At 37.5% G+C, this 26,937-nt stretch overlaps 1 protein-coding gene across 1 annotated transcript in view; it reads right to left on the bottom strand.

Moving 5' to 3' along the window:
* Nucleotides 1–26,937, bottom strand: part of vstm2a (V-set and transmembrane domain containing 2A) — a 222,427-nt gene that overhangs the window by 121,750 nt on the left and 73,740 nt on the right. The window contains exon 4 of the mRNA XM_073940338.1: nucleotides 19,533–19,588. The gene's annotated coding sequence lies outside the window, so the exon portion shown is untranslated. The remainder of the gene's footprint in view (nucleotides 1–19,532; nucleotides 19,589–26,937) is intronic.

Here is a 26,937-nt window from a genome sequence, read left to right as displayed (position 1 = left end):
CAACGCATTCCAGAAACAGTGACAGGAGCAGTTTAGGGCAGTGATGAGGTAAACTGCTGTTATAATGACGTGGTGTGACACAGGTGATGTCAACAGGTGTGATTATGATTTGGTACAAAAGCAGCATCAAGAAAGGTCTAGTCCTTGCAGAGTTCAACAAGACAATGCAGAACCACATTCTGCATATATTACAGCCCTGCTGTCGAGACAGAGGATACAGGTACTGGACTGGCCTGCCTGCAGTCCTGACCTGTCTCCAATAGAGAATGTGTGGTGCATTTTGAAACACAAAAGTCTTGTTTGCAGGTATATTGGGACAAAATGGCACCTAAAACACTTAATCACTTGCTGTCGTCAGGTTTAAGTGTTGTGAAAAAGAATGGCAACATTACACGGTGGGAAATGCTTTACTGCTACAATTTTTTAAATGTGTTGCAAGAACCAAAATTTGAATATGTGTTTAAAACAAACAGAAAGCATAAGGAAGACATTAAATAATGTTTACTCTATAGTCTGCAGTGAAATACAAGTCAGTCAATTTATAAATCACTACTTTCTTTTTTTAGTTGCGTTTTCTATAATGTCTCAACTTCTGTTTTGGGGTTGTAAATGTATGATATACATCTATTTGTAACTCCTGTATATACCAAGCAACGACCTGCATATTATCTTCATGTATATTTGCATTGAAAATAACTGATTATTAACAGAAACATGTACAGGTTGTTCATTTCTTTGTAAATCTCTTATTCTAATTTATAAGACTTAAACATTATGTTCATATCATTAGAGCTACACCATTACATGAAGACAGAAATTACATTTAGGGTGAATTATTCCTTTTAAATACAGTATGTGACACTTTTAACACAATTTCAACACCATTGGTGTCCAACATTGCTGAACAACGCATGTAAAACAATATGAAGACTTGTGCAGCCGCCTGGCAGAATCGTAGAAATGCTGGATTAGGATCGTCTAGGGCAGGGTTGGGCAAACTCGGTCCTGGAGGGAAAGTGTCCTGCATAGTTTATCTCCAATTCTAATCAAACACACCTGAACATGCCAAACACTGTCCTCAAGATCACTAGAAATCTATCAGCAGGAGTGTTTGATTAGAGGTGTTAAACTGTGCAGGACACCGGCCCTTCAGGACCGAGTTTGCCCACCCCTGGTCTAGGGGGTCGACTCGAGATCGGGATGTTTTTTTGATTAAATTGCGCAGCTCTAACATACATGCATCTGTAAATATTACCCATAGTTTTCTATAATTGCACTTATAACTTGTACATATAACTTGTACATATAGTAATGATTAAATCACACTGAACTGAGCTAAACTGAACTGAACTGAACTTAAACACTAAAACCTGAACCACACTGTTCCAGTTACTATGACCATTTATGTGAAGCTGCTTTGACACAATCTACATTGTAAAAGCGCTATACAAATAAAGCTGAATTGAATTGAATTTAATATATATACTCCTGGTCAGACCTAAACTGCATTACTTGCCTTGTATTTGCACATGTGTAATGACAATACAGTTGAATCTGATCTAATGATGAAAATGAACAGTTAATGTGTGAAATGCCAGAGGAAACTAGCGCTGAATGCTGACGAAATGATGTTTATCGGACTGTGTAAAACATGAATGGAACGTTCACAAAGCAGCTCATGTAAACATCTTCATCATATTGTTGTCTTATTGAGATTAATCATTAGATGACTGACGTCCATGTGAATGTAGTCACTGTGTGACTGAAGCGTCTCTGAGCGCTCGGCCCACCCCACAGCTCACGCTTTCCCCTCGTTACGCCTTTACTCTGGAGAAACACTAAATGAAGCAATCATCTCTGATGGGGCGAATCTCTCCGCAGATCCCAGATTAGCTCGAAGAGCGACGCTGTATTTATAAACACAGACAAAAGCGGAGATTAATGAGTCACAGAGCGCCCGCAGAGACGCAAGCTAGCGTTAGCATTGCTCCAGCACAGGCCTCCGACACAGAGTCCACAGAGAAACACACACCCGGAGTACATACACCACACACACTATAGATCACCACAACCCTCCACTCCACACATTAGGAGCTGAACCAATTGATATTGAAGTCGACTTTTCTGATATTAAAGTCAAGTCGACTAGTGGAATAGTGAAATGGTGAAATCCAGATTTGCCGCTCGTCTCCTTTAATAGACGCAGCTCCAGTTGGTGTTGATTGTTCTGTCTTTACAGATTTGGTAAGTGTGTGATCAGTGTATTTGTTTGTTTATTCAGACTCAAAGTTAGTTTGTGTCGTCGGCAGAACTCTTTCAGTGTTTAAAGAATCAGTTCAGTCGAAATGATTTAGTGGCTAAGTTTACAGTACGTTAATATCACTACAATATTATGAAAGATCCACTGTAAATGCTGCTCTCCAACTATAAACACCGCAATCAAACTATTTCCATCGTGTAGCATTTACATCACATTTTGTGACAGGATAGTCTACAAACACACAGCTTTCTGACGCTACCTACCGAGTGCATCTAAGTTACAGAGAAATGCAGAGGATTTTTTTCCTCCATTCGTCGGGCGGTATTAGATATTGCATTAAAACTACACTCTCCAGCAGTTCCTGCATCCAATACCTGGTTTGTCATGGGGAGCATGCAGGAAATGTTCCTGAATGAAAGTGAAAGAGCCAAACTGCAGTTAAAGTCCACAAATTAATAATTTGGCAAATAATTTGATTACTGATGTCCATGTGAACACAGCCACTGTCTTTCTCCCCCGTAAATCAGCGCATGCCCAAACGGAAACTCCCATTTTCATGCAAACCCCTCCCTCTTTCGCTCCTCCGACACTCCCACCTAAACAGAGCTAAACACACCCACTTTCCTGACTTTATTCAAACTAGAGGTGTGAAAACACCCTGCTGAGACACAGGGGGGGGGGGGGTTCTTCGTGGACCTTTAAAGAAATGTTTATGTAGGATCAATCCCAATCTCTGTGACTCTTGCTGCGCTGTTTAATGCATCATTAGAACACTGCTTAAAACCTTACACCAGCTAGACAACTCAACACATCTTCATGGAGAGAGCAGTGAACAGAGAAAACAAAGACAAATATGAAGACATAATAACACAACACCTGAAATCCTGCCAGAGGGGAACAAAAGTTCTGTTTCATGAGAAGAAGGTGAAACTCCTGATAGGAATTACCAGAGATGCTGTCAGGCCTGATTACTGTCTCTCTGATTAGAGTCTGTGCTGCGACCCTGATTGCACCTTGAGAAGTTTGATAGGCTGCGGAAAAGTAATGCACACGTAATCAGAGAAATCATCTGAAAAACAATGTTGATAATGTGAGCATTGTCAATACGCTTCTGGCGCACCAAGACAAGTTCTTCTGGAGGAAAGAATGAGGACTAATTTCAAGTCAAATAACACTGCTTTCCCACCAATGATGAGACGTGTCTTTTCTGTGCTTTTCCATTCTGTTCTATGACTCAAACCAAAATTGCATATAATTGTGCATTTGTAAACGGTCCAAAAACACTGACACTCTGGAGGAAACTAACAAAAGGTACATGTCCTTACACTACTATAGTTGTGTTACCATAGCAACCTCGAATCATCTCAACAGATCAATTACTATAATAGCTGTGTTACCATAGCAACATAGGATCACCACCACAGATTAAGTACTATAGTTGTTGTGTTACCATAGCAACTGTAGAATCACCAAACAGATCAATTAGTATAGTTGTTGTGTTGCCATAGCAACTGTAGAATCACCAAACAGATCAATTACTATAGTTGTTGTGTTGCCATAGAAACTGTAGAATCACCAAACAGATCAATTAGTATAGTTGTTGTGTTGCCATAGAAACTGAGTCAAATATGCACAAACCCAACCATTGGGTTAAAAGATGTAATTGTTATTCCCTTGAAAATATTAACCAAACACTGTGTTTGCCAATATTTGACCCAATGCAGGGTTAAAACATTCCAGCTTTTTTAGAGTACTTTTCAGGTATTGATATTTACTATAAATGTAAAAATATTAGGTAGGGCTGCACGATATTGGAAAAATCTAACATTATCTGATATACAATCGGATATTTTTTTCAATTCTGTGATAAATATAGTGATTATGACCACAATTTCACCAGATAAATTGAATAAATGCGCTCTAAACATGCTGGGTTATTTCAACCTAATTCTGGGTGTAATAGAGACTACCCAACTGCTGGTTTATTTGTTTGATTATTAAATTAATAGGACCACATTTAACCCAATGTTTGGGTTTGTCCTTATTTACCCAATCAGGTTTAAATGACCCAGCATTTCTTAAGAGTGTATTTGGGGAACAATATATGTAAGATCAATTGGAAATAGGAGAGAGCATATGCATTAAATATAATAAACAATCTACAAGCATAGATCAACTAAATAAAGACAAAAAATAAATAAATCAAATAAACAGTGTTGTATTGCTTTCAGAGGAGTTTGACTGTGTTCAGCATACAGTAATTAAATAATCTAATGTAAAATAACACTGCATAGTCTTCATTGCGTAAACAATTCAACAAAATTAATCGTTATTCATTTTTCAAATTTACAAATGGTACAATTTCTGATGTCTTTATGCTTTTGAACTCCTCGTCACAGATCTTAAAAAACACTTGTGATGAATTATAATCCACACTCAACATTGCATATTCTGTGATGTGACTATAGTGAATGATCACACTGCTGAAACCATATATTGAGCAGCCCTAATCCCAAACCAAATACAAGTAGGCATCCCTGCTGCCCTAAGACTTCCAAGTGGGAGGGATGTACGTCACAAGTAGGTTGGGTTTAGGTGTTGTAGGTCGAGTAGATGTTAAAAGAACACATCAGGTTAGGGTTGGGGTAGGCATTGATAAAGCACAATATTGGACTCTGACATGTATAAGACATTATATAAATAAAATCTCCAGGTTTGTACAGCCCACTTGGAGCTCATGTCCCACCAACTTGGAGCTAGCTCCGACCTCCGTTTACACTCTTATTACAAAGTACCTCAAAGACTTGTAAAAGCAAGAGAACCCACCGTGGCTGTCTAAGCAAATGTGTTTTTCTCTCACATGTGAGTTTGTTAAGGTTTAGAGTAGGTGGTGTGATATTTCCAATATCTTCAAACGCAGCAGAGCATTAATGTTTTAACTTCACTCTCTGTGCAACTCATTTCTGAACTGCTGCAATATGTAAACAAACAAAAACATCAGAAAACCTTGCCAGATTCTCAATCATCCACTTCTTCCCTTTGGAGAAAAGTAATGTATTTACTTTATGAAGATGACGATTGAGCTCTATCCCAGATTAAATGTCTTTTTCACTATTGATTGAGCAACTCTTTTTAGGATGAGTGGAAAAGAGTGTGTCTTTTGTGTTAGACAGACAATAAATGTACAGTATTTGACATCTGCTTAACTTCACTCCCTCCTGTAAACACTGTGCCTTAATTTACAACGTCCATAAACCTGAACTCCCTCCTCATTTGCACTTTTAATGACAAAGGCAGGGCCGGTTAATGGAAATGTTCCCGTTTTGTGGCTTTTTGAATTATTCAGCCATTGTAAAGCTCAGATTGATGTCCCAACATTTAATAAAAACACTTTATGACGTGGACAACACAATAAAGTTCAGTAAGTTTTCATGATGTCGCACTGGAAAACACAATCACATCTGGTACAGCCTCCTTACAAGCCCATAACACTGAGAAAAAGAGACTCCTGGGTGAAAAAAATATTACAAGATTCAAAAACACTTGATAAAATTCTTTCAACACTTTGCACAAGTAAAATCACAGTAAATGTTACTAATCTTCCATCACGCATGTTGTCAATATCATGTCAAATGTAAAGTAAATGCATTTGTTTTGGCAAAAGGAACATTGCTTTAATTCATTTCAGTAAATCTTTTTAGCGTATAACTAGATATTATCAGTTTATTTCTCAAATATTTTCACTTCTGCACAATCTGTGTTTATTATCGGTGTTTTATATTGGTTAATAAATCTGTTTAGTTTAAATGCACACAAATATATGAACTATAACCACTGAGGAATGGATGAAAATATTCATTATCAAAATGGGCTGTACTCAAATATGCTGAGCACTAGGGCTGAACAATATATGTTTAAGCATCCATCTTGCAATGTGTGTATCTGCAATAGTCACATGGCAGAATCCGCTTGTTAAGTGGTGACGTGTTTGTGACGTATGTATACTGTTTCCGGGTCCAAGCCGCCATTCATTTGAGTGGAGAAATCATTCGTTTATGATCACGTTTTATTCCTATCACACATTAAAGTTAATTTTACATAAACTCATAGTGTACACAACAATCTCTGGGCTTGCTGCATAACAAATACCAACATTTTAACAATTTATAAAACAATGAATCACTTTCTGCCCATCGGATATTAGGCATGGACATATATATATATATATTGCGATGGTGACTTTCGAAAGTATTAAATCGCTTTGTAAACGTTTATTATTACCATTTTATGAATCTCCCCATTCAGTTGAATAGAGTTTCACTTAACAAGCGAATTAGATTATTTATTCTAATTAGATTATTAATCTAATCTAACATCTTTCGGATGAGACGTTAAACCGAGCTCCTGACTCTGTGGTCATTAATAGTGCCATTAAACTGAATACTCTCCAGAACATCATAAATAACTGTTTATTTCTATTTTTTAGCTCGATCATATTAATATATTATAAGCTTGTAATTTATTATATTTTATACCAATGCATTGCATAGAAAACGTCTTGATCATCTTAGTTGATCTAAATTAATGCAATCTTTCCAATTAGAGCCATTTAAACCATCTGATGAAATTATACTCATACCGTAATATATATCACAGCAAAGCAAAGCACTGCAACGTCAGATTTGTCTAATATTGCACTGTGTGTTAGTTTTATTTATAGGTTTAAAAAAAAAATTGGTTTCAGGTCAAATTTAATACATCATTATGGTCTTATAAAACTGCTCTTACATTCAGGTTGGTGTTCATATTTAAGCATATGTTTATTTACTGTATTTATTGACAATGACAATACAGATCAACTGGACTTGAACCGAATTTGTAAATATTAAAAAGAAATTCAAGTCATCTCTGACATTTAATATTGCAGATCTATTTAATTTTATTTCACCACACAGAAAGCTATTAATTTCAGTGCACTGCTTGTCAATTATTGAGCAAACATTTATGTTGCATAAAATCAAACACAAGTTGTGTAGATATATTTAAACAATCTGAGAAACTTGAGAGGAGAAAACTGCAGGAGTTTCTTCATCTGAAACAATCAGACTTGAGGGAAATGCATTTCTATTGACTGTCTCACACATGGGTTAACAAAGGCTCGCGCTCCTCTTCAGAGCCTCTAAATGATCTAGCGATTGTCACGGCAGGTTGAGTTTAATATGCATCAGCGCAGAAAGCTTTCACAACACTGTCTGCGCCCTTAAAGCAACGCTTGATCATTCGACATCATGAGACAAATGACTCCGTTAACATGATCGGGCCACGCTTGAAGAAAACTGCAGCGCTGTTACTGACGCTCGCTCAGGCGCCAATGATCCAGAGCTCTTTTCTCCAGCACTTGTTCCCTTTCTGCTCCTGCAATCACGTGTTTAATTGTGCCATTAATTAGGCTCTTGATGAAGCCGTTTGGGTTGAGCCGCTCTGAGCTTATGGGAACAATGATAGACATTTGCTGCTTATACGGTGCTGTATATCATGGAAAAAATGTAAATAAATAAAAAAAGGTGTGATATTACTTCTGCACATTGTAAAAAGCAATTAGTTGACTTTACAGAGTAAACACTTTGCTTTAAAAGCGATTTGTTAACTTAATTTTTTAAAAGTGTGTAAATTCATTGCTTTCAAAGTGATTAGATGGCTTTATTTTAAAGGTGCATAAATGCATTGCTTTTTAAAGTGATAAGATGACTGCATAAAAAGTTTGTAAATTCATTGTTTTTAAAGCAATTAGTTGACTTTGCATAAAAAAGCGAGAGAACACTGCTTTTGAAATGATTAGCTGACTATATAAAAGTTCAAGAACTCATTTCAAGTAAAGTGATTAGTTGTCTTTGCATTTAAAATTGAGTAAATGTGATGCATTTAAAGCGATTAGTTGACTTTGCATAATACAAAGTGAGTAAACTGCATTCAAAATAATTATTTGATTAATTAAAAAGCTTAAAATTATTGCTATCAAAGCAAATAGCTGGCTTTGCATTAAAAAGTGATTGAACACTGCATTTGAAGCAACTAGTTGACTATTTTAAAAGTGTGTAAATGTATTACTTTTAAAGTAATAAGTTGACAGCAGAAAAGTTTGTAAACTCATTGCTTTCAAAGTGATTAGTTGACTGCAATAAAAAGTTAGCAAATGTGTTGCTTTCAAAGTGATTATCTGACTTTGCATAATAAAAAGGGAGTGAACACTGCATTTGTAGTGATTAGTTGAATTTATAAAACTTGGAGAACTCATTGCTATCAAAACGATTAGTTGGCTTTGCATTCAAAGTTGCTTTTGAAGCGATTAGTCAACTTAATTAGTCAAAAGTGTGTAAACTGATTGCTTTGAAATTAATTAAACAACTTTGGATTAAAAAGCGGGTAAATTTGTTGCTTTTAAATTGATTAGCTGATTAGATTAACACTAATTAATCACATTTTTTGCAAATAATCGCAATTAAAAGACTGAAAGTTGTAATTTTGGCCATTCAAATATAAAATGTAAACTAATGGAAACTCGAGACAAGAAACTATTTAAATTTATTTTTTGATTGTTTATCTGAATTCTTGTTTAATTTGTAACACAAATTTCTTCATGTAAACATTATACCTGCAATAAACCATCAAGATCCTCAGGCATTGCAGATATGCAAACTGGAAAATAATAATAATAAAGTGTTGAACACAAACAATTGCACTCATTGTAAAGTTGTATTGCTGAAATTGAGAACATTAATTATAAAGAAGAAGCTCGGCTTCAGTGGCGTTACTCGCTGCAGAAGTTGAGACTTTCTAAACTTTTCAAGCACCAACGGAAGCATCAGCCAATCAGATTGCTGTATGCAAATACACCAGCTCAGACAGTGGCCTATTGCTGGCTAATCTGATTGGCAGACGTTGCTATGACGATCGCGAAAGTTGTTTACGGGGGGAATCATGTCACATTATCATGTAATTTAATGACACATTTGAGGGCTCAGGGAATCAATGCACATATACTGTGTGTGTGTGTGTGTGTGTGTGTGTGTGTGTGTGTGTGTGTGTGTGTGTGTGTGTGTGTGTGTGTGTGTGTGTGTGTGTGTGTGTGTGTGTGTGTGTGGTGTTACAGTTCATTCTGTAAGGTTACACATCTTATGTTAATACATTCAGCTCCATCAGCATTATTGACTGCTGTATACATCAGTTGTGTACATCTGCTCTGCACTACCTCAACAGCCTGAATGGATGAAGATCTGCAGTGATTTCACTCAGAAAGTCTCTGTGCTCCTCCAGCAAGCAGATGTAGAGAATATATTGAGCAGCACTGCGGTTTAAATGACGTGTTAGGCGTTATGTAATGTAATTATGTTTGTTAATGTTAATTAACCTCTGTGAACTATTGACAAAACCAGCTGCAACTTTATTCAACATTTTAATTTGTTGGCCTTGTCAGGTTTATGGAATATACTCACTGAAACACTGCTAAAGCTGAGTAATGAGGCATGTAGAAGTGAAGCATTACTGTAAATGTGCCCAGCAGATCTGTGATTACACTTTTAACAACAGGTTAAGATAAATGCAAAGATTAATATTAATATTAATATAATAATATTAACAGTTAATTTTAGGTTTCACATCCGTCATTTGGCACAGCAGATGGGTGCACAGACAATACTGCCCTGAAAGAAACATGAGCTCTGCAAACCACAACACAACATCATCATCATCATCATCATCATCATCATCATCATTTCACCTTTTGTTGCTATGAAATTGTTGTTATCAAAGCGGTTGGTGGACTTTGAGTAATAAAAAGCGAGTAAACACTTTGCTTTTAAAGTGAATAGTTGACAATTCAAGTTCGGGAACTCATTGCTATAAAAATGTAAAATATGAATGTAAATATGGGTAAAATTTCACCTGTAGTAAGTCAGTCTGGCCTCAGTGAATATCATCAACTTACAGTAGGGTGAGTTACTGTAAAATAAATAAATGTTCTGCAAGTATTGTTCATAACTAGTTAATGTTAGGCGACGCAGTGGCGCAGTAGGTAGTGCTGTCGCCTCATAGCAAGAAGGTTGCTGGGTCGCTGGTTCAATCCTCGGCTCAGTTGGCGTTTCTGTGTGGAGTTTGCATGTTCTCCCTTCATTCAAACACATGCGGTACAGGTGAATTGGGTAGGCTAAATTTTCTGTAGTGTATGAGTGTGTGTGTGAATGTGTGTGTGGATGTTTCCCAGAGATGGGTTGCGGCTGGAGGGGCATCCGTTGCATAAAAACTTGCTGGATAAATTGATGGTTCATTCCGCTGTGGCGACCCCGGATTAATAAAGGGACTAAGCCGACAAGAAAATGAATAAATGAATAGTTCATGTTAGTAAATAAACTAAAATAAATAAATAAATAACATAAATAAATACAGTAACTAATAATGAAACTTTACTGTAAAGTGTTTGTAAACTCATATTTGTGCATGTGAACTATAGAAACTCTTCAGTTGTCTGGATTTAGATGCAGCTTTCCTTCTTCCCATTCTCTGCTTAAAGAACTGAAAGTTTTTCAGCGAGGACCATAATAAGTTTTCCTCTGATATTAGTCTCCAAATCCCTGCATGTTTCTAATTGGTGCTTTGATTTTTGAGAGTGTAGGTTCAAAGCGCTGCTCTTTTCTCCCCCTTCAGCCTTAAAAAAAGCCAGATAAAAGTCCCCGAGCTGTCCTTTCAAGATGTTATTTAGCCAGCCATTTATGGGAATAATTCTGCCCGTCATGAGACCTCATTAATCTTCGTCAGAGGGCTGGACGGGTCGAGATGATGTCGTTTTTATGTGGGCTTCTTCATTTTTCCGCACATGCACTCAAGCATGTCTAAACTCCAGCATGACATTTTAATTACAGTTTCGCATCCGCTGCACATCTCCAGGACAAACGTGAGGCAAAACGGCCCATTCACACGGGGCTTCAGCATCAACGCTTGACTGGGGGCGTGTCTGAAGTTGGGGCTGCAGTGATCGTTATAGCAGCGTCAGCCAATGAAATTCAGTCAGCAATAGGCCACTGTCTAGCTGGTGTATTTGCATACAGTGATCTGATTGGCTGACGCTTCTGTCGACGCTTGAAAAGTTGAGCTAGTCCCAACTTCTGCAGCGAGCAACACCTCTAAAGCGGCGCCGACGGATCCACAATGCAGTTCGGCAAAGCCTGACGTCACCTATTCAAAGTGAATGGGTAGTGTTGACGCCACATTTGGCTAAACATCTGACAGTTTTGGGTGTAATTATTTACAAAGTAGAAAAAGGGATTACTTGTCATTTTCAGCTAATTTAATCACAGATAACTCATAATGTACTTGTTCAAATGCTGAACATAAATTCAAGTTCTGGATCAATTAAGAGATGCAGAGCGGTTCATTTATCAAGCAGATTGAACATGCTTGAGAAACAATGAGAAATTGATGTCAATAAGTATGTATTAAGTAGTGTGTCATTGCTTTTGATATGTCTTGTGTTTTGATGCATATAAAGTTTATTATTCTTAGTGCTATATTTAATAGTGAAGCTAAAATATCCTGTTTGGCTTCAATTTAAAGAATTAAAAGAGTTGCTTTAAAAAGGCTAACACTTTACGTATTGTTCGTTGTTAATTCATGTTAGTAAATGCAATAACTAATGCAACTTAACTGTTAGTAAATGCACAACCTAAACTAAAGCTAAAATGTCCTGCTTGGCTTTGATTTAACAATGCAAAGTTTGTAAACATGGCATGGCACAAAACATGATTGGTTGGTTAACCTGTCAGTCATATAACATAGTGGGCGGGGCTTGTCCATTCAAAGCGCCAAAGCTCCCAGCTCTGGCTACACAAGACTAAGCATAGGAGCGCTGCATCAGCAAACCACAGCAGCACACTTAAAGGAATCTGTTTGATTAAGGTAGTCAGAAGCTCAATAACAGATCACACCATTTCACTCCTGGAAAATATTTCATTGCGACGGCTGCCAAGTGCAATAAATTCAGGTCCCCGGTCAGAGCTGTGGATTTAGTGCGGGCGGTGTGTCAATAAGGGCTCGCTGCGTTGTTGACTTTGTTTTTCTTGTGGTCACATGAGTGATATTAAGCCGTTAACTGCTATTGATTGTGAATATGTTTGGGGAGAACGTTTGAGCGAGGCTTGGAAATGACACACACAATGTGATTTGCTACTTATACAGAGCTGTAAATACAGATAAAATAAATAAATTAATTAATAAATAATGTGATATTGCTTCAGCACACTGCTTCCTTACTTTAAAAATAGTTTTTAAAAGCAATTAAATGACTTTACTTTTAAAATAGGTGCGTAAAACCACAGTTTGTAAAGCAGTTATTTATTCATTCATTTTCTTTTCAGCTTAGTCCCTGGCGTCGCCACAGCGGTCTCACTTCCTAAGCTTGCCGTGGCAGTGAAAACTCTCTATATCAGCGTCACGCGAGATGATTCTGTGATCGTGGGATTTGGGATTATGTGGAGTTACAATGTGAAGGAAAACTTAAAGCCTGGAGCTGCTTGAACGCAACTGATGACAAAACAGATACGAGACAGAATACAGAAATAAAGCTGGCCGTAATTGCCTGCAGGAGCTGAGGGGAAATCTGTAAGACTGGTGGCTGGAATAATAAACAGAGACCTGACATTGCAGGAAGACTACAGAAAATTAAGAATCAGGCACATCTTTGAGTACAAGAAATGCTTTTGAACAACTCCAGCACTATGAATGTGACATTTACAGTAAAACTTAAAACATAAATTCATAGAGAAAGCCTATTTATACACTCACCGGCCACTTTATTAGGTACACCTGTCTAACTGCTTGCCAACGCCAATTTCTAATCAGCCAATCACATGGCAGCAGATCAATGCATTTAGGCATGTAGACACGGTCAAGACGATCTGCTGGAGTTCAAAGCGAGCATCTGAATAGGGAAGAAAGGGGATTTAAGTGACTTGGTTGTTGCTGCCAGTCGGGCTGCTCTGAGTATTTCAGAAACTGCTGATCTCCTGGGGTTTTCAGTATTGCTGCTGACCATGTCCATCCCTTTATGAGCACAGTGTCTCCATCTTCTGATGGCTACTTCCAGCAGGATAACGCAGCATGTCATAAAGCTCAATCATCTCAGACTGGTGAACATGACGATGAGTTCACTGTACTCAAATGGCCTCCACAGTCACCAGATCTCAATCCAATAGAGCAGCTTTGGGATGTGGTGGAACGGGAGATTGGCATCATGGATGTGCAGCCGACAAATCTGCAGCAACTGTGTGATGCTATCATGACAATATGGAGCAAAATCTCTGAGGAATATTTCCAGTAGCTTGATGAATCTACAACACCAAGGATTGAGGCAGTTCTGAAGGCAAAGAGGTCCAACCCGGTACTAGTAAGGTGTACCGGTACTAGTGAGGTGTACCTAATAAAGTGGCCAGGGAGTGTACATCAGTTTATAGATAAAAGAGTTAGATAAAAGATGATGATAAAAACATCAATCTGTAAACATGTTTTCTAGTTAAACTGAGGGAAATACACATGCATTATGGATGTGAACGAAAAAGTCTGCAAGTTTACAGTATTCATCATACTTTACATACATAAATATTTTAATTACATAAATTAAATCTGTAAATTAAATCGCACAACCCAAAAGAAATAATGCTAATCAAAAGGGTATGAGTCGCCTCTCTATAGAACAAACATTATTTACTTTATTTTGTTTAATTTCTTTTGCATTGATGAGGGAGAATCTTGGTTATGGATGTGACAGATACCTTTTGTTGTTCTTTGATGTGAAACCCCTATTCAATAAAAATGTCCAAGTCACAAAAATCTCAGTTTCACCTAAAATAAACAGCACTATCTAAGACAAGTGTCCAACGATGAAGATGAATCCCTCTTACTCTAATTGTGCATTATTAAGGGCTGGTTTTCTTCATTTTTACTACAGTATTTTGCACCACATGACATGTAACATTACAACAGAAGATCTTTATGATTCAGTTCAATAATAATGTTTTTTTAATTAATAAACAAAGTTAATGACTTCTTATACTTTCCCAAACATCAGACTTCAAACTGCACATATACTATTTTTACATTACTATTTTATTTGAGCTTCACCAACGGTTTTCTCCAAAAACACAGTACTTTATTGCCTATTCCTCAACTACCCGTGTAATAAATAGGCATGAACATTGTGCATGCATGTTTGATCAACTGGAACTCTCCCATTATAATCACTGTCTTCACTGCGCGCGCTCATCGCGGGTCCGCTGCTCAATTTCTCCCTCCGGTTTGATCAGACAGTTCAGTGTGAATCTCAATGCCTGTACAGAGATCTCCCATTATAATCAAACCGGCTGTGGAGTCGTGTTGCTCGCGTGCGGTACAGACGAGGTGTTAAAACACACTCACTGCATATTAAATCAATTGTCAGGGCAATTTAAATCGCTGCAGTGCACACATTAAAATAAAAAATACACAATCATGAAGAGCCAGCGGTTGCAATACAGCAGAAAACAGGATCTGGGGTCTGGTCATGCTGTCAGATTTCTACATGAAAGAACTACTGGAACTACGTTTACTTCATCATGATAATAAGCACTGGGTACTAAATACAACAGGGGCTACTCAGGATTATTAAACTACTAGGAGATGCATGTGTGTAGGTATGTACAGATGGGATGGATGGATAGAAATGAGATAAATGGATGGAAATGTGATGGATGTATGGATGGATGGATGGAAATGGGATGGATGGATGTATGGATAGATGGAAGGAAATGTGATGGGTAGATGTATGGATGGATGGAAGGAAATGGGATGGATGGATGGATGGATGCATGGAAATGGAATGGATGGATGTATGGATGGGTGGAAGGAAATGGGATGGATGGATGGATGGATGCATGAAAATGGGATGGATGATGTAAGGATGCATGGAAATGGGATGGATGGATGGATGGAAGGAAATGTGATGGATGGATAGAAATGTGATGAATGGATGGAAATGGGATGGATGGATGGATAGATGGAAGGAAATGGGATGGATGGATGGATGGATGGATGGATGGATGGATAGATGGAAGGAAATGTGATGGGTAGATGGATGGATGGATGGAAATGGGATGGATGGATGTATGGATAGATGGAAGGAAATGTGATGGGTAGATGTATGGATGGATGGAAGGAAATGGGATGGATGGATGGATGGATGGATGGATGCATGGAAATGGGATGGATGGATGTATGGATGGGTGGAAGGAAATGGGATGGATGGATGGATGGATGCATGGAAATGGGATGGATGATGTAAGGATGCATGGAAATGGGATGGATGGATGGATGGAAGGAAATGTGATGGATGGATGGAAATGGGATGGATGGATGGATGGATAGATGGAAGGAAATGGGATGGATGGATGGATGGATGGAAATGTGATGGATGGATTTATGGATGGATGGATGGATGGAAGGAAATGCGATGGATGGATAGATGAAAATGTGATGGATGGATAGAAATGTGATGAATGGATGGAAATGGGATGGATGGATGGATGGATAGATGGAAGGAAATGTGATGGATGGATGTATGGATGCATAGTAATGGGATGGATGGATAGATGGAAGGAAATGTGATGGATGGATGGATGGATGCTTAGAAATGGGATGGATGGATAGATGGAAGGAAATGTGATGGATAGATGTATGGATGGATGGAAGGAAATGGGATGGATGGATGTATGGATGCATGGAAATGGGATGGATGGATGGATAGATGGAAGGAAATGTGATGAATGGATAGAAATGGGATGAATGGATGGAAATGGGATGGATGGATGGAAGGAAATGGGATGGATGGATAGATGGAAGGAAATGGGATGGATGGATGGAAATGGGATGGATGGATAGATGAAAATGTGGAGGATGGATAGAAATGTGATGAATGGATGGAAATGGGATGGATGGATGGATGGATGGATGGAAATGGGATGGATGGATAGATGGAAGGAAATGGGATGGATGGATAGAAATGTGATCAATAGATGCAAATGGGATGGAAATAGTATGGAAATAAGGATGGATGAAAGTGTGATGAATGGATGGAAATGGGATGGATGGATGGATAGATGGAAGGAAATGGGATGGATGGATGGATGGATGGATGGAAATGGGATGGATGGATAGATAGAAGGAAATGGGATGGATGGATGGAAATGGGATGGATGGATAGATGAAAATGTGGAGGATGGATAGAAATGTGATGAATGGAAAGAAATGGGATGGATGGATGGATGGATGGATGGAAATGGGATGGATGGATAGATGGAAGGAAATGGGATGGATGGATAGAAATGTGATCAATAGATGCAAATGGGATGGAAATAGTATGGAAATAAGGATGGATGAAAGTGTGATGAATGGATGGAAATGGGATGGATGGATGGATGGATAGAAATGTGATTGATAGATATAAATGTGATGGATGGATGGATAGAGGAAGGGATGGATGAACAGATATGTGATGGATGGTTAAAATAACATAATAATGGATGGATGTAATTAAATGTGATCATGGATGGATGGATGGATGGATGGATGGATGGATGGATGAATGGATGGATGGAATAGTCAAAGTGAATAGATATATGGATCAATGATCTAGAAGAATAGACTCATATACTGGATGGATAAATGGATTATGATGAATGCGAATTGGATAGAGGGATGGAAATACAGATTAAGATGGAAGGATGAGATGGGATGGGATGGGATTGGGTGGATGGATGGATTTATGAATGGATGAATAGAATGGGATTATAGAATTGGAAAGACACCACAGAAAATACTGATGGTTGTATGGATGGAGTGGATGGATGGAATCTATATTTTGGATTAATGGATGGGATGGACTGATGGAGTTGAATATAATGACTGATGGGTGAAATGGACAAGTCAGATTGATGGAGATGGAGGGGAAGAATGGGAATGACAGGATGGATGGATGGGATTTGATGGATGGATGATGGATGGATGGAATGAAATGAGAATGGATAAAATACTCTGTCACTTGTCTCTCGTGTTGAAACTGAAACTGTTGACTGAGTGTTTATCACTGAATAAAACATATCGAGAGCGTCTGCAGATTCTCCAGCATGTAAGCAAACTGATGTCCCAGAGGCAGTCGGCGGTTCATCGCTCCGGGTGTCCTCTAGCCTTCTCCCTCTCTCTCTGCAGAGAATTACATGCCACTAGCATTGCTGTCAAGATCTTACAGAAAGTGGATTTGTCAGCTCATTTATCAGCGTTCCCTATGGCCGTACTCTCTGCTGTCACACTGACTATTTCAGGAGCTCAGACCTCAGGAAATAAACATATAGAGCATCCATACATACACAACTCTCAATGCAAACACCCAGTGGACATTTCATCATTCCTAGAGTTCACATCAGCCGGATAAACACGGTAAACAAGATTAGCTTTCTAAAGTAAAGCAAACACTGTGTACTTGTTCAATGTGCATGAGCTGCGCTTGTATCTGGCCTCAATGACCAACAACTGACTTGTGTTATCACAGAACTCTAATATATAAAATATATAGATACATTTATACATACAACTGCACGCTATATATACAGGGGCAATACATTTATATTTAAAATGCACATATATATTTCAACATATTACAAATATATTCACTGTTTTACACAGCGGGTGCATACACACAAACAGGGGCAATTTAGTTCATCAATTCGCTTATAGCACATGTATTTGGACTGTGGGGAAAAATATAATAATATATATATAATTTTAACCATTGGAGTTTCTATTATATATACTTGATATACAAATTTCTGTACCGATTAGTGCTTGGCAAAGAATAATCGTGATTAATCACATCGAAAATAAAAGTTTGCTTTGACAATATGTGTGTGTTTTATATATTTATGATGTATATGTGATACACACACATTCACAGAAACAAAACTATACAAAACTATTTTATTACAAAGATATTTAAATTAATAAATAATCTGTATCATATACATACATATTTCATATTTAATATAAATAAATATGTTCTCAAATATGTGCATGTGTGTTTTATATATGTAACTTATGTGCACCTTCATATATACATAATAAATATACGCAGTACACACACTTGGATACACTTTAAAAATTGTATATAAATTGTATACACACTAATATAAACATAATATAATTATATAAACAACTTGTATGTACTTTTATAATTTAATCATTTATTCTAGTGATTTTAAAGATGAATTTTCAGCTTCATTACTCCAGTAGATTCACATGATCCTTCAGAAATGACTCTAATATTAATAATAATAATTATAATTATTATTATTAATGACATTGGTAATAACAATAATAATAATAATAATAATAATAATAATAATATTGCTTTAGTAATAATAATTGTATTATTATTGTAATTGTTTTATTTAATTACATTTTTATTTTATTTTATTTGTTTATTTATTATTTAATTAGTTTTTAGTTATAATTTATTAGTAGTAGTATTATTTAATAACTTTTTAGTTGTAGTTTTATTTGTTATTGTTTGATAATTATTATTATTAATAGTAATAAAAGCAATAATGACGAGTAATAATTTCATTTGAAACTACAAACAATAAGAGAGCAGTTATTTAAAATTTAATAGAGATTTAACGATCTAACATTTTCTTTACACATAATAAATGCATAATAAAATAAAATAAAATATGCACACACACACACACACACACACACACACACACATATATATATATATACACTATCAAATTTAGTTTCATCACAATTGCGTTTTTTTAAATCACAGATGTATTTAAATAAAATGTATGCTGAATAAAAAGTGTATGTATACAGCAATGTTTGGCTTTTGACACATTAGTTAAAACATGTGGCTTAAAAATAGCTATTTACTTCTTTTTTTTTTCTTTTTTTTTTGGTGGGGGCAGTGAAATGTTGGCAGGGCAAGTAAAAATCTGAACCACTGGACCAATTAGGAACCCTTTATATGAGAGATCCAAATTCAAACATGTACGTCACATATATCATGTTCACATAATGCCATATCTCACTACACGTTGCACAGATGAGCTTAAAGCATGCACATTAAAACTGAGCGGTATGAAAAACACATTCAGCTGAAATCTGGAAAGCAAGTGCAGGTGTAACTCCAGCACTGTACCTGTGAGACGCCGCAGTCGCAGACGCAGGAGAGCAGAAAACAGCATGATGTCAAAGCTGTCAAGAGAAACAGAAGCAGATCAGCATTCATGCTAACAAACCAACAACTGACAACTGCTTAGCAAAGTGATGTTGAGCATGAGTGATCTACACACACACACACACACACACACTCTGCCATCAGAAATGATGCATTTTTGGGGGGTAAAATACAGCTCTGACCTGTGCTTGGACTGCTTTATTACATTTGATTTATTATTTTCGTCTGTCACAGGCACACGTGATTAAATGGCATTTGTCAGGTAATCGGGATGTTGTCTGAGACTGAAAACAGGAGAGAAATGCTTACTGCACCCGTCTAATTCACCAGACAATGTGAATTGCTGTTTACAAGCTGTTTACGTCAACCGTGTTTATATTTCATTTATTTGATGACGTGGTCGTGACATTTTGACATGATTTTAGCCCTCAGTAATTGACTGCTAGTGAAAAGCTGCTGTTTTCCCTTTGGAAACACAAGCACTGATGAATCACCTGTGTGTCAGGAAGGGAAACGGCTTCCATTTCGTGCCAACAAGGCTGATTTTCCTTCTTTTTTCATTGCATCATGTCTGTACACAAACACATGAAGGTCTGCGGCTAATGTGTTATGCATGTGAATGTTAAGGAAAGCTGCTGCTTGGACCTTGATATGCAACAGAATTATTCAGACTATATTGTATGCATACAGATCTTTCTAGAGTCACAGCTTAAGAATTATTATTTTTGATTTTTAAAATTATATTTAATAAAAATTAAACTGTTTTTGTGTTTTTATCAGAGAGATTACTTTCTAATTTCTAATATATTTTTTTCTTTGCCATGATGACAGCACTTAATATCTGACTAGATATTCAGCTTAAAGTGACATTTAAAGTCTTCACTAGGTTATGTAATCAGGTTACTGTCGTTGAAAAACAGTGGTTAGTTGTCACGATCACCAGCGACCTAGCCTGTGCAGATCTACACATATGCCACTTTAATGAACTGCAACTCCCAGAAGTCTTTGCACTCACACACCAGTTCCTGATTTCCCTGGATTACACACACAGCTGGAAGCTCATGTTGCTAGGCCTATAGAGACACCTCATTATTCACACACACTCTTTGCTGAGTCTTGCCAATTTAATTGAGTGTTATGAAGCATTTCCTTGCCTTGCCTGGTTTTTGACCATTGTCTTGTTTTATTGTTTATGTTGTCATGCCACCTGTCCCGCCCCTTTGTACTCTGACTATGCTTTAGTGGGGGGCTAATGAAACTCATGAAACACTAAAACAGACAAGGCTAATGTGTCGAAACTTCAAAACATTTGGAAACCCATCTCTACAGTGACACCTAGTGGTAATTTATATGTATTGCTCTGGAACCGCTTTAGCAATTCAGCAAATTGAGGTATTATAGGTAGAGTTCCAGACTAGCATGCAGAGATAATGGGTTGGAATCCAGGGTGATGCAGCAATAGATGATAGTTTTTTGCTGTTTTTGTAGCGTGTTTTATATGAACATTGATCTGACATCTAAATGAACACTTTGTGAATAAATATTTCTTGTTTTGGTCATTAAAAAGTAACACTGTTAAAATACATCAAGTCATATTTTTGGAGTATTCAAACTCAGTGTATGCGCACCACAGTTATTCTGTGCACACGCACGCTCCACCAACTACAAGATATAGAGGTTCTTCTATCCTCACCTTGGATGTTTCGAATCGCATTTGTCATGTGACTAAGGTTATTCGAAACACTCAGGTGTTACAGCTGTATATCGGCACTGGTGGAAGTCGTGCATTGGCTCGAGGCTGCTGGGTGAATGCCTTAGTGTCCCAGCAGTGACAATATACAGCCATATTACGAGTGTAATCTTGCGTTTATACAACTTTTCAATGGCATAATCATGTGAATAAAAAAGCAAATCAAACAAAAGGTCAAAAACTCTTGTATGAGGAACTACTTTCTTCCGCCATTAATTCACATCTGCAGCTGACATCAGAACAGCAGAAGCCGCTGCTCATTCACCAACATCACTGTAGAGCTAGTGTTTGAATGATTCTCTAGCGTAATGTCTAAAGTGACGACAAAACAGCTGATTTTGCTCACATTGTAAGATTATAAGGCTGAACAGCATGAAATGTCATCAGTCTACAGAGATTTCCCAGCATTTCTCTGCTGCAATCGGGAGATCACAATAATCAACCCTGAAACAGCAAAAACAAAGCAAACACTAGCAGATTACTGTGGTGTAAATACAGCACTACAGCATACAAAAGAGAGAGATCGACTCAGAAAGTCATTTACTTGTTCGATAATGATTAGATCAGCTGAAGCTTAAAATTCACGCTGAGTTTTTCTCTTCTAAGAGCTTATTATGCAGCCTCTGCTGCCATCTTGTGGCAGCGCATCAACCCTCTTTGCTCTGCTCAATATGACTAGGTGATAGATGCCAACATGCTGACTCTCCGAAAATTATAAATATTTAAAATAGGCACTATCCTTATAAATAAACTGCATAGTTGCAATCTGAACAACTACATTCTCCCCTAAAAAAGCTCCAACAGCAGTAATTTTTTGTCAAACTGTAGTGAGTTTCTTGATCTGCTGTCACTCAGTGTGGGCGGAGTAATACACAAGGGTGAAGAGGCTGACTATCAGCCAATCAGATTCGAGAACCAGACAGAACTGTTGTATATATACCAAAGAAAGCAGAAAGCATTAGCATATCTCAGTTCTTATTGTACAAAAACAATTGGAAACTTTCTTTCTAAAGCAGCGAATGCATAATAAATCACACAGCCGTCCACTTCCGATATTACACACAATATCAATTTCCCTTCTGCTTCTCACAGAACACAGAGTTAGAAGAAAGCAAAGACTAATACATTTCTTGTTGGCTACGAGCTGAGATACTCCTGTACATTTGTATTCATCTTCTCTGAGCTGCGGGCGCTGTGGCGTTTGCTTAAGCCCACAGGAAAGATATTCTCCTCTTTCACATTTGCTTCAATCTGCTGAATGTCACAGGATTGATATAGAGAACAGAATGAATGTGCATGAAGTGCATGCTAATGTGTGCACCGCTGTGGGCCAAACGCACACACACTCAGACACACTCAGACACACACTCACTGAAGATAAAGGTGATCTACACAGGGATCAACATGCAAACTCCACACAGAAACACACACTAGCCCAGTCTTGGCTCGAATTAGAAACCTTCTTGCTGTGATAACCACTGAGCCACCGTGCCACCCCTAAATGTCTTTCATTTCACACCCAGATCTTGTTTTATGAACTCTATATAACAAACTAAATCAGATGACAGTAACTGCTCTTCGATCTCTCAGAAAAGTGTGAATGTTACGCATATTAAAGCGCTAAATCAAACGCTGTAGAGTAACAGATTGGACTGTAATCATTACAAATATATCCGTCCTGCGATTAATCAGAGTACAGAAACACGCGGTTATGATGAATAAACAGCTCATTCATATTCTAAACGGATGATGCTGGCTTTAATCTGAAGTGTAGTCATATTTTATTTTATTTTAGCGTGCACCTATTTATTCTGTAAGGCAAACATCAGTGTGAGAGCGTCGGCAGTGTTGTCACTGAATAATAGCGGCTGATTGTACCTTATAATAAACACTCACAAGCTATTATAAAAGCTGTCGGCTCCAGAAACTCTGCAGATCTCTCAGTGTGTTTTCATAATCATGAGCAGAATCTAAGCATGAAGCGCTTTATATTTCTCCGCCCTGCCAAAATGCCACATGAACATTCATCTGGGATGCAAAGCTAATGTTACTGTGATGCTTTAAACACACTTTCCATCTTGGGATGATGCAGACAAAACATATTAGTCTTTTTTTACATAACTTTTTTTTTTTTTTACTGCTAAATGTTGTTCATAAGCGTGTACACTCACCGGCCACTTTTTTTTAGGTACACTTGTCTAACTGCTTGTTATTGCAAATGTCTAATCAGCCAATCACATGGCAGCAGCTCACTGCATTTCGGCATGTAGACATGGTCAAGAGGATCTGCTGCAGTTCAACGTGAGCATCAGAATGGGGAAGAAAGGGGATTTAAGAGACTTTGAACGTGGCATGGTTGTTGCTGCCAGATGGGCTGCTCTGAGTATTTCAGAAACTGCTGATCTACTGGGATTTTCACGCACAACCATCTCTAGGGTTAACAGAGAATGCTCCGACAAAGAGGAAATATCCAGTGAGCGGCAGTTCTGTGGCCGCAAATGCCTTGTTGATGAGGCCAGAGGTCAGAGGAGAATGGCCAGACTGGTTCCAGCAACAGTAACTCAAATAAGCACTCGTTACAACCGAGCTCTGCAGAAGAGCATCTCTGAACACACAACACGTCCAACCTTGAGGCGGATGGGCTACAGCAGCAGAAGAGCACAACTGGGTGCCGCTCCTGTCAGCTAAGAACAGGAACTGACTGGTTTCTTGTACATGACGATGAGTTCACTGTACTCAAATGGCCTCCACAGTCACCATAGCTCAATCCAATAGAGCAGCTTTGGTGTGTGGTGGAACAGGAGATTGGCATCATGGATGTGCAGCCGACAAATCTGCAGCAACTGTGTGATGCTATCAAGACAATATGGAGCAAAATCTCTGAGGAATATTTCCAGTATCTTGTTGAATCTCTGCCATGAAGGATTAAGGCAGATCTGAAGGCAAAAGGGGGTCAAACCCGTACTAGTAAGGTGTACCTAACAAAGTGGCCGGTGAGTGTATATGATGTAAAGTTGAAGTCAGAATTATTCGCTCTCCTGTATATTTCTTTTCCCCAATTTCTGTTTAACAGAGAGATTTCTTCAGCACATATGTTATCATAAGAGTGTTAATAACTCATCTTTAATAACTGATTTATTTTCTCTTCTCCATGATGACAGCACATAATATTAGACTAGATATTCTTCAAGACACTAGTGTTCAGCTTAATGTGACATGTAAAGGCTTCACTAGGGTAATTAGGGTAAAGTTAGGGTCATTAGGCAAGTCATTGTATAACAGTGGTTTATTCTGAGTCAATCCAACACTAATATTGCTGAAGGGGCCAATATTAGAACAAATATTAGAGGAAACACTGTGAACAACTCCTGAATCTGTTCAACATTTGAAAAATAACACAGAATTCACAGGAGTGCGAATAATCCTGACTTTAACTGTTTAAAGGAAAAGCCTGCTCAAACGTGTCCAGTATTAAAGGTCTCTTCTAAAGAGTAGCATTACGTTGTTTTTTAATCATGCTATATATAAAGTCACAGTCATTTCATCACAACCGTGTTGGAAAGGAATAAATGAACCCAAAACCTGGATTGTGCCAATTATTCGCAGATCCGCGCCGTGAGCTCCACTCATCCAGAACAGCAGAGGTAATAACCCTGATTATTAATTTTGATTAAAAAAAGAAACAGTCTAATTATCTCTCTTGTTCTTTGATGAGTTCACTGGGGATCTTATTAGTCAGATCAGACACGTCAATTATATATTCAGCCCACTCTGAGGGTGCTTCTTCACTATTATTATTATATGTTTTTCCGTACCACATTTTTAACAACCAGGTGTCTGCATCCCAAGACGGAGAATTACAGCGACGCAGAGCCGCGGATGTGTGTTTAAAGCATCAGAAACATTATTTGTGCATCTCAGACCAATGTTCATTTGGCATTTTGTCAGGGCGGAGAAAAATGAAGCGCTTTTGATTCTGCTCCTGATTATGAAAACACACTGAGAGATCTTTATTAATAACACACATCCCTGTATAACACACATTCTATCTGCAAAATAGCCAAATACTGTTTTCCAACTAAAACCTTATTGCCTCTGATTGTAAACTTGAATATTAAATTGTTGAGTAAATGTGTGTTGAGGTTTGGGATGTTTTTGAATGTTGTTTCCGTGCTATTTCTGCATTGAAGATTCAACTCCACAGTTGACACTTCAGTAGTTTGAATGAGCAATATCACACGAGTAGCAGTGCGATATGGCTGTATATCGGCACTGGTGGGAGGAATGCATTGGCTTAGTGCCCCGAAGTGCCGATATACAGCCAAATGCGCTGCTACTCATGTGATATTGTTTTTATACAACAGTTCAACAGCATAATCATGTATATAAAATAGGAAATCAAACACATAAAATCTAAAAACCCTATAATATGAGGAACTATTTTCTTCCACCGTTCATTCACATCTGCAGCTGACATCAGAACAGCAGAAAACTTTACCAACATCACTTTAAAGCTAGTGTGTGGATGATTCTCTAGCGTAATGTCTAAAGTGACGAAAATGGTTTAATAATGATTTAATCCGGTAAAGTTTGAGTTTTTCCCCAATAAAGACTTATTATGCGGTCTCTGTTGCCATCTTGTGGCGGAATGTCTACCGTCTTTGCTCTGCTCAGTATGACAGGCTGATGGCCGCCAATAAGCTCTCTAAGAAATGATAAATATTTAAAATAGGCACTGTCCTTATAAATAAACTGCATAAATGCAATCTAAACAACAACATTCTCAACTAAAAAAGCCTCTTAAGTACATGATGTTGTCCAACAGCTTCAATATTTGTCAAACTGTAGTGAGTTTATTGATCTGCTGTCACTCTATGTGGGCGGAGTAATACAGTAGGGTGAAAAGGCTGTGTGAGTGCTGTTATTGCAGAATATGGCACGTCTATCAGCCAATCAGATTCGAGAACCAGACAGAAATGTTGTACAAACTATCATAATGTATAATAAATAATATCTAGAGAAATAAGTCTGTAAAATAGGAGAAAATGTGCTGCAGTTTCTTACAGGGTTTCTGTAGAGTAATATACAACACCGACACACACAATACAGCACTCCAAACTATTACACATGACATCGAAAGTCCCTTTTTACAACATTTTAAGGTTGAAAGTTGTAGAAAAAGAGATTAAGATCCCATAATGTGATTCAAATGCAGAAATAAACAGGGAAAAATAATAAAATCAATCACAAAATACAAAAAAAAGTGCTAATTTATGAATATTTTTTCTCCATCTCTGTTTCCTCATAAAATAAAGTTCTTTCTGTTTGTGGTATTGTTGAAGATTATATTAGATTTTTTCTATTATTAAAATAGAAATTCATTAGTTTTTTATATGTGCATTTGATGCTGTTCACAGTCTTTATCGTCTCACATCATTTTCCTCAAACATTTTTTAAAAAGAAGCAATAAAATGACACCATTAAAATGCAATTAAATCAGAGCCTAGATTTGGCTGTGGGGGATAAATAATACACAGAGAAAACATACAAATGGAGTCAGGAAACAGAAACAAACACTAAGTTGCGCTCGGCTGGGGGTAAAACATGAAATCTGGA

This window comes from Danio rerio, chromosome 24 (genome assembly GCF_049306965.1).
Source record: "Danio rerio strain Tuebingen ecotype United States chromosome 24, GRCz12tu, whole genome shotgun sequence".
In the NCBI taxonomy this organism is placed as follows: Eukaryota; Metazoa; Chordata; class Actinopteri; order Cypriniformes; family Danionidae; genus Danio; species Danio rerio.
Note: the sequence above shows the minus strand (reverse complement) of the source record. Positions and strands in the feature narration are given on the sequence as shown.